The 11,359-nt window shown below is 38.5% G+C and overlaps 1 non-coding gene across 1 annotated transcript; it reads right to left on the bottom strand.

The window, feature by feature from the left end:
• Nucleotides 1-9,898: 9,898 nt before the first annotated feature.
• On the bottom strand, nt 9,899-10,001 carry LOC150037361 (small nucleolar RNA R71). The gene has a single exon (XR_016528839.1). It is a non-coding gene; the product is annotated as a small nucleolar RNA R71 (small nucleolar RNA).
• Nucleotides 10,002-11,359: the final 1,358 nt, after the last annotated feature.

Here is an 11,359-nt window from a genome sequence, read left to right as displayed (position 1 = left end):
TCCACTTGATTAACCATAATTAGTAAGTTAACATTTTACAGGTTGTTCGTAATAACGACTAGGTTAAAAGCTTTTTTACTGTCACACCCCACTCAGACTACCCGCTGAGCCTAGGAAAGGATATGACTGTAGCAGTTATCAACCCTTTTGTTGACACTTACTGCCTAAAAACTCTTGCGGAAATAACTTTGATACCAATGAACAATTTCAACAGTCAACTGATTAAGTCAAGGAGGCAATCAATAGCTGATTAAGTAGGCCCATTTTATTACAACAATGTAACGTTTATACAACTCCAAGACTTAACAACAAAGTCTATAACAACAACTGTAAAACCCTACGGAAGTATAACTGTGGCTTGGGGTAGACCTTAATCTTAGCAATACCTTGGAACTCCTCACCTTCCCTACCTGGGGGGGGGGTTTAATTAAACATAAACATGGAAAACATGAGCTATAAAGCTTAGTGAGTGCTGCCTTTAGATAAACAAATAACTTTGACTACAGAAATATACTTTTTGGAAATCAATGCATAGTCAACAAGAACATTACCACAAGTTCACAATTATTTCTCCAACCAGACTGCTAGATTTTCCCCAGCTCAACTGCTGGTTAAAACAAACAACCCCAGCTTGACCGCTAGTCATCACCTAAAGTAAACATCCTCAGCTTTATCACTGGTTATTCCTGGCATGATCCTACATTAAAATAATATAACAACAATTCCTATGGAAACTTTCCCTGTATTATCCCGCCAATATGCACATCGACTATTTTTCCGCTAGCTATGCTTAGGTAGCTTGACTATATTTCCCACCGGTCGTCACCAACTATCATTTTTCGCCGATCGAAGTTGACTATATTTTCCCGCAAAGTACCTTTTCAAACATGCTAACTATACATCCTGGGTACAATTTCAGTTTCCAACACAACATACAAGCAATATCTTAACAAACATAATAACAAGACAAACATATATCTCTGATCATGCCATTTTAACATTATCCCCTATATATATTTACCTATATATAGAAATTACATAAAAAATACAACAACATAATAATCACTCACCTTGGTTGGTTAGGAACTTTCCTTTCCGAAGTTCTTTAGGTTTTCTTGGTTCCCCTTTGAACCCTAAATTTCAGATTCAATTATCAGCTTATATTACTCATAGTTCCAGAACTTATTTTAAGATACTTCCTTCTAAAAAAATGTTCTAAAATGTCTCAGAAATCTTACCTCATAAATCTTCGTGGTTTGGCCGGAATCTTCAAAATATCAAGACTGGCCCAAGCTTATCCGACAGCGCGACCCTTCTGTCCTGTCCTCGTTCTCCAGCCCGATTCCTTGGAGCTTCTTCTTTGGCATCCCTACCCTGAAAACTAGACTCACGTATATTTCAGATGGCTTTGAAATCACTTTAAACGCACGAGTATTCTGGGAGAACTTCTCGTCTCAAGTTGATGCTTCTTTCTGTTCTTTCTGTCCGACAGCATCTCCCCTCTTAGAACCTCTTGACCAATGTATGGTCTTGCTACCAACGCATAGTCTCCTCCCAATACACTATTCTTTATGTATTTTGAAGAGAATTGAATTCTCATATGAAGTCCTTGGCCCTATTTATAGGCATCTAAGATTTCTCTAAGGCCGACACCTCCTACTTGGTCGTATGTCCAAGTGTCTCTTCCTCACACTATTACCGCAATCTTGTATCAGCGCAACCCAAGGTGTCTTGCTCCTCTTTTACCAACGCATAGCCCTCAACTTTGCATGTCTTCTTATCCATCCACTTCATTTGCTTAAGGCTTAATATTTCTTCCCAATAAGCCACATGTCCGGATGACGTCCTTGAATGCATCCATCCTCCATATCGTTCATCCTTTATATGCGTTCATCCAACCACCTATGCGTTAACCACAAATGCACCCATCCAATGGCCGCAATCTACTTATGTCCGGAAACCATCCATCGGTGCATGTGTCCATTCAATCTTTCCTTGTGCATCTAATTGTCGCAACTTGGTCACTTATGCTAGATGCTCGCAAGCTCCTCTTTGGCCGCATATCCTTCTCCTTCGCATAGCTTACCTTTGCTCTATGTGCTCAACTAGGATATTGACCAACACTCCTTCAACGTATACTACTAGTTTGTCCTATGCGCCCACATACCCTTTGATGTCCAACGCATAGCACATCACCAACGTATAGTGTAGCACTGCCGTATCCATCACGTCCATCTCATCCATCGCTGATTACCATCGCATAGCACTACCGCTTCCATCGCGTCCATCGCATCCATCGCGACATACCATCGCATAGCATTGCCGCGTCCAACGCCGCATGCCTCCCTCACCGCATGCTTCGTACCGCATCACCGCATGCCCTTGCACTGCATCAGCGCATACAACTAACGCATTCCTTCGGCCGCATGCCTCCAACACATTCCTCCGACTGCATACGCGCATACCATCGGTCGCATACCATAGGCTGCATCACCACATGCCCTCGCATCACCATATGCCTTTGCATCACCGCATACCCTTGCATCACCGCGTACCTTTGCACCGCATGCCTTTGGCTGCACAATGCATAGCACCGTTCCATGTCATCAACACATAGCACCGTCGCATGTCATCAATGCATAACATCGACACATAGTATCACCGTGTGATACCAACGCATAAATCTACCGTATACCATCAACGCATACCCCCATCACTGCATGCCATCCATCGTCGCATGCAATCAACACAACCCTTCGGCCGCATACTGTCGCGTCCAACGCATCCATCGCACCAGCCTCTATCACCGCATGCCTCTATCCATCGCATCCAATGTATCCAACATCCAACACCCTTGGATACGCAACTTGAGGTTGCCGCATGCGTTGTTCTAACCTCTCAAAACATTTGGCTGCCGCATGCATTGTTCTTGGCTATACTTCAGCCTCTCTCCATGCCAAGTAACCTCTCAATACTTCATGGCCAACACATGGCACCATATCAACGCATAGTCCAAAACTTAGTCATTTTTCTCCTTGGCTTCCAATGCATGGTTACTCTTGGCAATGCCTCTTGCCAATACTTCCGCCAATCATGCGTTCAACCTTACAAATGTATGGTTGCCTTTTCAACTTATGCGTTAATGTCTCCTAACTCTTAACACATGGGTTCTTTTGAGTTTACACTTAGCCAAATTTTATCAATTAAAGCTTAACTCAAAATTACTCAAGGAAAATCTATTCAACACTCAGAAATTTCCTTCACTTCAATATAGGATTTAAATTTCACTTAGTTAATTCTTTTTAACATTTGCTTAAGTAGGAAAAATGGAAATCTGGGTTTCACATTTACCCCCGAGATTACATCTTGTTCCTTAAGTCACACTGATTCTCTAATGAACAAGGTTTGTGATCCAATCATCAAACCGAGTCCCTCTCAGGCCAATGAGAGGGTGGAGCCTCTTGTTCAAGACCTGGAGTCAGCACTTGAGGGAACAACCTCTCTACTATCCCTAAAAGCAGGTAGGAGTGAATTCCGTCTTGCACCCTATGTCCCCACCTATCTACCCGATCTTACCCCTAAAATGGGAGGCTTATTGAGCCGGTGTTGTTGAGCCAACCCTCACCCATGAAAATCTAAGAATAATCCCGAATAAACAGGAATTCATAGTTAGCTCAAGATTAAGGTCAAGTTACTTAGGTCATCGTTTTGAAATAGTCAATCTTAAATAGTAAACAACATTATAAAGTAAGAGTGACTTATTTTTTGGTTCGATTTTATACAAACTCTTTGCACAGGATACCCCTACTTGCATATATCCACATGAACGAATCATGATCAAATCGTTTGTAGCACTTTACAACAATTGTAACATCTACAAAGTGGATCGCATCCGATAGTGTCCCCAGAATAAGGTAGCCAACCTTATCCGTATAATATAGACCGTTTTGGCTATCTACTCGAACTTACGTCTCCACATAAAGTCCAAGTACTCATGTTATAGCCATGGATCTTAGTTTATTGGATTTAGGTTCTTTAAAAAACGAAATGAGCAATTCATACATTCAATAACAACTTTATTGAATTAAAACTTCAATAGCATCTATAGTGATTAACATAATAAGTTTATTGTTTACAAACCACAAGTTTTAGGACATAAAATCCAACAGTAGACACATTTTTCGGTAGGTATGCTTAAATACCAATAGGGAGTAGTCTTTGAAGAAAAACATGGCAGTCGTGTGTTTTTAGCTCTGGTATTTTTCCATCTTTATCATTCACACATCGTGATATATTAGACACAAATCCATCATAAATTTTCATCGATTTCATATACTTACAAAACGAAATCCGTTCATTATTAGTTAATGTGTACACTGCATGTGGCTTTATAAATCTGTTATCGACTTGTATCAAGTGTAAGTTCTTTATAAATCTCTTATCTTCAAATCTTGTAGGTCTAACCCAGCGTTTGTTGTATCCTTCGTTTTTCCTTCAATACTTAACAATGTACCTACCAAGTTGTCGCATATATTTTTTTCAATATGCATTACATCCAATTTATTTCGTAACAATAGTCTTGACCAATATGGAAATTAGAAAAAAAAAATACTTTTCTTGGTCAAGTTTAGAATTCGTTTTATTTTCTTATCTTGCTTCTATGGATGTTTGCTAGCACAAGAAAGTTCAACATATTCATTTGATGTGATATCTCTTCTCCATTCATTATGACTGGAGGAGGTCTACGTTCAACTTTTTCATTATGTTGCCTCCTTCAGCATCAAGTATGATTCTCTAGAAAATAATGTCGATGTCCCATGAATGATATTTTATCTCTTATCCCGAAGGAAGAATTATCTTCTTTGCATATGGAACATGTTTAGTAACTTTTTGTACTCCACCAAGATAATGCACTGTATGTAGGAAAGTCATTAATAGTCCACAATAAGGTTACATATAGTTGAAAAAACTCACCAGTAATATAATCATAAGTTCGCACACCAATAGTCTATAATTCTTTCAAATCTTCAATTAATTGCTGCAAATAAACATAAATTTTATTTCCAAGAGATTTTGGACCAAGTATGAGCAAAGACATGAAGAAGTTTATTTCCTTCATGCATTTCAAAGGTGGCAAATTATAAGGGATTATCACTATAGATCACATACTATATGAAGTACTCATATTTTCAAACGGGTTGAACACATCTGAAGCTAATCCCAAACGAACATTTTGGAGATCTAAAGCAAAATGAGGAAATTCATGATCAAAATTTTTTCACCCCTCTACATCAGCTGGATGTCGTAACACATCCTTTGTTTCAACTCACTTATCTTTATGTCATCTCATGTCAAAAGTGCCTTTTTTATGCAAATAATTACTTTAATCTCGGTATCAATGGAAAATGACGTACTACCTTATGTGGTATTTTTTTACCCTTGTCATCATTAACTTTGTACAGAGACTCACCACAAACGGGACATTGTTGCAAATCTACAAATTCTTTCCAGTACAATACATGACCGTATTTGCATGCATGAATAGAGTTATAACCTAGGCCTAAGTCACGCAATTTTCACTTAGCTTTATAAAAGGTAGTAGGTAGAGCAATGTTGACTGGAAACACTGCTTTTAACAATTCTAACAACATGTCAATCGATTTGTTACTCCAGCTGTTGAGAATTTTGATATGCATCAACTTCACTAAAAAGTTCAAAGACGAAAATTGTGAACAACCAGGGTATAGTTCATTACGTGTTGGTTCATTTCGTGCTTTGGTCATTAAATCCTCGAATAAATTCATGGTATCTCTTTCTTGACCATTAGGGGACATTTCATTGTCAATCCCTTCTTCATTTGCATATTCGTTTTAATTGGAACTTGTATATTGTTTATAAGATTCAAAATTTCATTTTCTTCAACAACATTACCCTCTATACTATTTGCTTCAACATTGTGTATTGAATGAGTTGTATGACTTTCAAAACCTCTAGATAAGTTAACTGGCTCTCCATGATATACCCATTCACAGTATGAGGGAGATATTCCACATGCTAATAGATGTCGTTCCATAACATCTAATTTTTCTCACATTGTATTCATACAATTCTTGCATGGACATCTTATTTGTCTGGAATTATTAACATGAAACTTCGTCACATCTAAAAACTGCGATACTCCTTCTCTATATTCCACTGATAACTTATTCCTAAGTTTGATCAATTCTTTATTCATCCTTAAAAATAAACCCTTTTTGACCAACTTGTAATCCAAAACAAATTATAATTTGTATTATTTAGATAATGAATAGTACAAAGATCAAATTGAAACAGTTTAATAGATGGTGGTTCATGAATAAAGAGAATGGGAATAAAATCTCATCATCATATTTTCATTCAAGGTAAAATATAGTCAATCCTTACTTTCTTTGAGGAAAGCCATGTCTTATAAAAAAAATAATAAATAAATAAATAAAAAGTTACATTCCTTAGGTTTTAACAATTCTTCCTACCTACATATATATCAATTTAAATTGAAAATGTAATTTTCATTAATGGCTAATAAATTTCAAAAAGCAAACTAAACAAAACTCATTAATTAACATCGAAACAAATCTCAATAGAAGTCATAAACATCTTATCAAAAAAGCTATAGGACAATAACATAACAAAAGAAATTGGAGGAGGGTCAAAAGCACAACCATCTTCTAGAAACATCATAACACTTCCAAATTTTTAATTTCAAGAGATAGAGATATAGAGAACACGTTATAGAAAATATAAAGATCATTCAAAAGCCTTTGTATATATGCCTCTTTGGTAAATCAAAATATTTCAATGAACGATAAATTACTACATTACCCTCAAAATACTTTTTTTTTTGTGTGTGCTATGGATCATGAGTCCAAAGTCATTCACAACTATAAGGTTGAGGTAATATTACAACTTTATAAGAAAAACCCCCAACCAAACAAGTATGACCCATCCCATTTATTATTTCCTTTCATTACCCTTTCATCCTACAAACCTATCCACCAGATTCGATGCCGAAAGAAGATTAATGCTAAATTAGTTTACAAAACTCTTCATGTAGAAATCAATCTATTTATTTGTTTACATACTTTTTGTTCTTGCAAAGGAATCAATTCATTTATTACCAAAGTTTTAACATTTATGTCCATATAATCAATGAATTATCAAAAGTTAATTGAAAAGAATTTCCTAATTATGTGAAATTTATGGTACTAAACATCTATTATGATAGATATGAAACATAACACTAAAGATATAAAATGTAATATATGCAACAAACAACTCTAAGAGGAAAAGTTTAACTCATCAAAAGTAGTTCCCAATGGACGACGACCAACTACCTTGAAGATTGAAGGACGAACAGATGACGAACGACGAACGACGAACGACAGACAATGGACGAACGGTGACGGATGACAGACAAATGACTGGTTCGATTTGGCAGATGGACGATGCGGATGAATGGTTGGTTCGATGGACGAACGGACGATTGAAGGACGAACGACGATGGACGATGGAAGAATGGACGAACGAAAATCGAAATCAGCTAGTTTGATTTGGGGGTTTCTGTTCTGTGTGCTGGGGTTAGAAGAATGGAAGAAAGTGATAACTTGTAAAAATACAAGTTATTTTTGCTCTTAAGTTGGAACAACTAAGGTTTTTAATGATAAATTCTCCTCATATTTAGAAAAAACGCATGGATTTATTCAAACATTTGCAAACTTATGCAAAAGACGTTTTTATTACTAAATATCGCAGCATTAATGCATTGTATTGCAGGATCTTTACAAAAAGCTAACACATAATCAAGAAGGTGCCACAAGGAAAGCTATAACGCATGGGCCATGCATCGGAGAGAGTTCAACGTAAAGAAGATTCATTGATCCAGGCTGATTGTGTCACATCACCACTTGCAAGTATGGGCACCTGCAGCAGGCGGCGTCTGAAAAGCTCCCGAGAACCAGGCGGCTGACCAGGGCATGGACTTTAATGCTGACTAAGGTATGGACTTTAATGTTGCCCATTCACCAAGTGGACATGACCAACGCCTATAAATAGATGAAGTCCCTCCAGAGTTCGGAGTTAGAAAATTATTCAGTTCAGAAATTATCAAGATCCTTACTCTCTGTAATTAGTGTAGTCATAGTTTAAGTTGTGCTGTGGTACCAAGACGATCAGAAGGGTTGAGAACCACCACCACCACCGGTCAGGGAGCGGAGGAAGCCAAGCTTGAGAAAGACATTTCGTCCTCTTTCTATACAAGTGATTGTACACAACAGAATTGAGCCAAAGAGATATAAGAGATTGTACTATGTTGCTTGACTCAGTTCCTTTCATCTCATTTATCACTTTCGTTTCATTTGATTGAATATTGCTTTTGTAAAGACAATTTGCTTCTTTATAAAATTCATATATTTGATCCATCACAATTTTGCCATTGTTTATTTCTTGTTTATGTTGAATGCATTCATACTTTATGCAAAACCTCATTTCAAACGCTCAAGCCGACTTGATCACTTGGTAAAAGCATCTCTAACTTAGATTATTTGAGAGAATAGCTAAGCTGCATCAAGTAGGACGCCTAGTACAACTAGAGATAGACTTACTGGTGTCTATTGCATTCTGTGTTAGACGCATGCATCCTAGAGATAGGTTTTGCTTGTTATTCACATTGAGAAGTGTTGAATAAAGTCTAAAACATAAACAAAAGATAAGTAAATCATCCCATCTCATCCGCATTACATTCTGGTTTGTGTACATTCATCTTAAACCGACGCATCCACTCACATTAAACTCCATTTTCGCATGATCCATCACTCACCACTCAACTCTTTAGTATCATTTTGTACAGGCACAACACCTAGGGTAAATAACACATTTCTCTTCATATATTTTAGATACAACGCAAGGTTTGCGTTTGTTTAACTGAATCCCTAAGTTTGACCCTGAACTTGCCAGGAACCTAAATTAGATTTATACTTGGGTCTAGTTTAGGAAAACTTGAACGTCATTAGAAGGAGTGTTGTGTGTTCTGTTGCATTTCTCTAACACACCAACGCGTTACAAATACTTAAACGCATCACAGGTATCACTTATACTTAGAACTTATTTTTCCACTTTATTTTATACAATACACTCCTATAGTGAATCATGATAGCAACGAACAAGTTTTTGGCACCGTTGTTGGGGATTCAGAAACAAGACTAACCAGAAATTTCGTTTGTATTTGTTGTAGGTACACTTCGGTCGAAGGAGTATTACAAGCTAATCCTAAGCTTATGAACGTTTATGAGTATGGACAACACGCCTGAATTTAGATACGACCCCGAGATTGAAAGGACCTTTCAGTGTAGGAACCGATCTAATCGTCGTCGAAGGTTGAGGCAGCAATTTCTCAGACAACAGATCATGCAACGAGAAATGGCAGAAGAACAGGCAAATCAGCAACTAGCTCATGCTGCACAGAATCCAATCCTAATGGCGAATAGCAGCACGCGTCCTATGAGAGAGTACATGTCCCTTGTACTGTATGATTTCTCTCCAGGAATCATCTACCTAACGTCAGACGGGACCAAGTTCAAGATGAAATCTGTAATGCTCCAAATGCTCCAGATTGCTGGACAATTTGTGGTTAGTCGTGGTGAAGATCTTCACACCTACATGAAGCATTTCCTGGAAACGTGTAATTCATTTGTGATTCCTGGAATCACCCCAGAGGCGATCAGGCTCTATTTGTTCCCCTATTCTTTGCGTGATGACGCAAAACAATGGGTGAACTCACTAGAGCCTGGTGAAATCACCACCTGGGAGAAGTTGGTGGAAAAATTTATGCAAAAATACTTCCCACCTACCACCAACGCGAGGAGGCATCAAGAGATTATAAACTTTGAACAAGAGAAAGCTGAGACCTTAAGAGCCGCATGGGAGCGTTTTAAGGGACTGGTCAAAAATTGCCCGAACCATGGACTACCACTAACTATCCAAATGGAGACGTTTTATGGAGGATTGAATAGGGCATCGCAGATGGCGGCAGACGCAACAGCGGCTGGTGGACTTTTGGGCAAATTTTACACTGAGGCTAAAGAGATATTAGACCGCATTGCTAAGCACAACATGGAATGGGTGGACGATACGTATGATGGAAGAGCTAACAGGAAGAAGAGATATCAGAACGTTAATTCTATCGATTCCAACGCAATAGCCACACTTTCTGCTCAAGTGGCTAGATGACCAGCCTTTTACAGAACATAATGCTAGGAAACGCATCAAATCAGCAGAAGGTGAATCAGATAGAGGCGTTTGGGTAGCCCATGGTTAGCTGTGTGGGCTGTAGAGATCCTCACTCCTATGCGGATTGCCCACAGAATCCTCAGTCAGTATGTTTCATTAAAAACAACCCATTTTCCAATACATATAATCCTGGATGGAGAAACAATCCAAATTTTTCTTGGACGGGAGAAAATCATCAGGAGCACCACCCAGGGGCAAACCAACAGCAAAGGAGTGTACTACCGCCTGCATTTCAACAAACGCATCAGTCACATCAACAGCCCTTTAATAGAGGAGGACAGGCGTTGAGCTCAAGATCTCCACTTGAGAACCTGTTGAAGAAGTACATGGCCCAGAATGACGCGTTGTTGAAAAGCCAGGCGTCATCTATCAGAAACCGGAAATCCAGGTAGGGCAGATAGCGAGCGAGTTGAAAAGCAAGCAACCTGAAGTTCTACCTAGCAATATTGAAACACCTAGGAACAACAATGGGAAGGAGCAATGTCACGCGGTGACATTGCGAAGTAGAAAATCTCTTAAAGAAAGAATGAATCCAAGAAATAGCAGTCCTTCGAAAGAACGTATCACATGTTCAATGGATCAAGAAGAAAGAACGCCTGAGACTATAAGCCATTTAGAACCCAATACGTCTAATGCGGGAAAGCTTGAAGTGCCGCTGAACGCACCATTCCCTAGACGTCTGATGAAGAAGAATGATGAACAACAATTCAAGCACTTTCTTGAGCTCCTAAGGCAGTTGCATATCAACATTCCACTTATAGAGGCCTTGGAGCAGATGCCAACATATGTCAAATTTTTTAAGGACATTTTGACGAAGAAAAGAAGAGTCAGTGAGAAGAAAGTAATCGCGCTAACGCAGGAGTGCAACGCGTTAATAAGCAACAGTCTACCAAAGAAGTAGAAGGACCCTGGGAGCTTCACAGTTCCTTGCTCGATAGGAGGATTGGATGTGGGTCATGCGTTGTGCGATTTGGGAGCTAGCATTAATCTCATGCCACTCTCAATTTTTAAAAAACTGGGAATTGGCGAAGCACAA

Source organism: Benincasa hispida, chromosome 3 (genome assembly GCF_027475165.1).
Source record: "Benincasa hispida cultivar pf3 chromosome 3, pf3_genome.v1.1, whole genome shotgun sequence".
Classification (NCBI taxonomy): Eukaryota; Viridiplantae; Streptophyta; class Magnoliopsida; order Cucurbitales; family Cucurbitaceae; genus Benincasa; species Benincasa hispida.
Note: the sequence above shows the minus strand (reverse complement) of the source record. Positions and strands in the feature narration are given on the sequence as shown.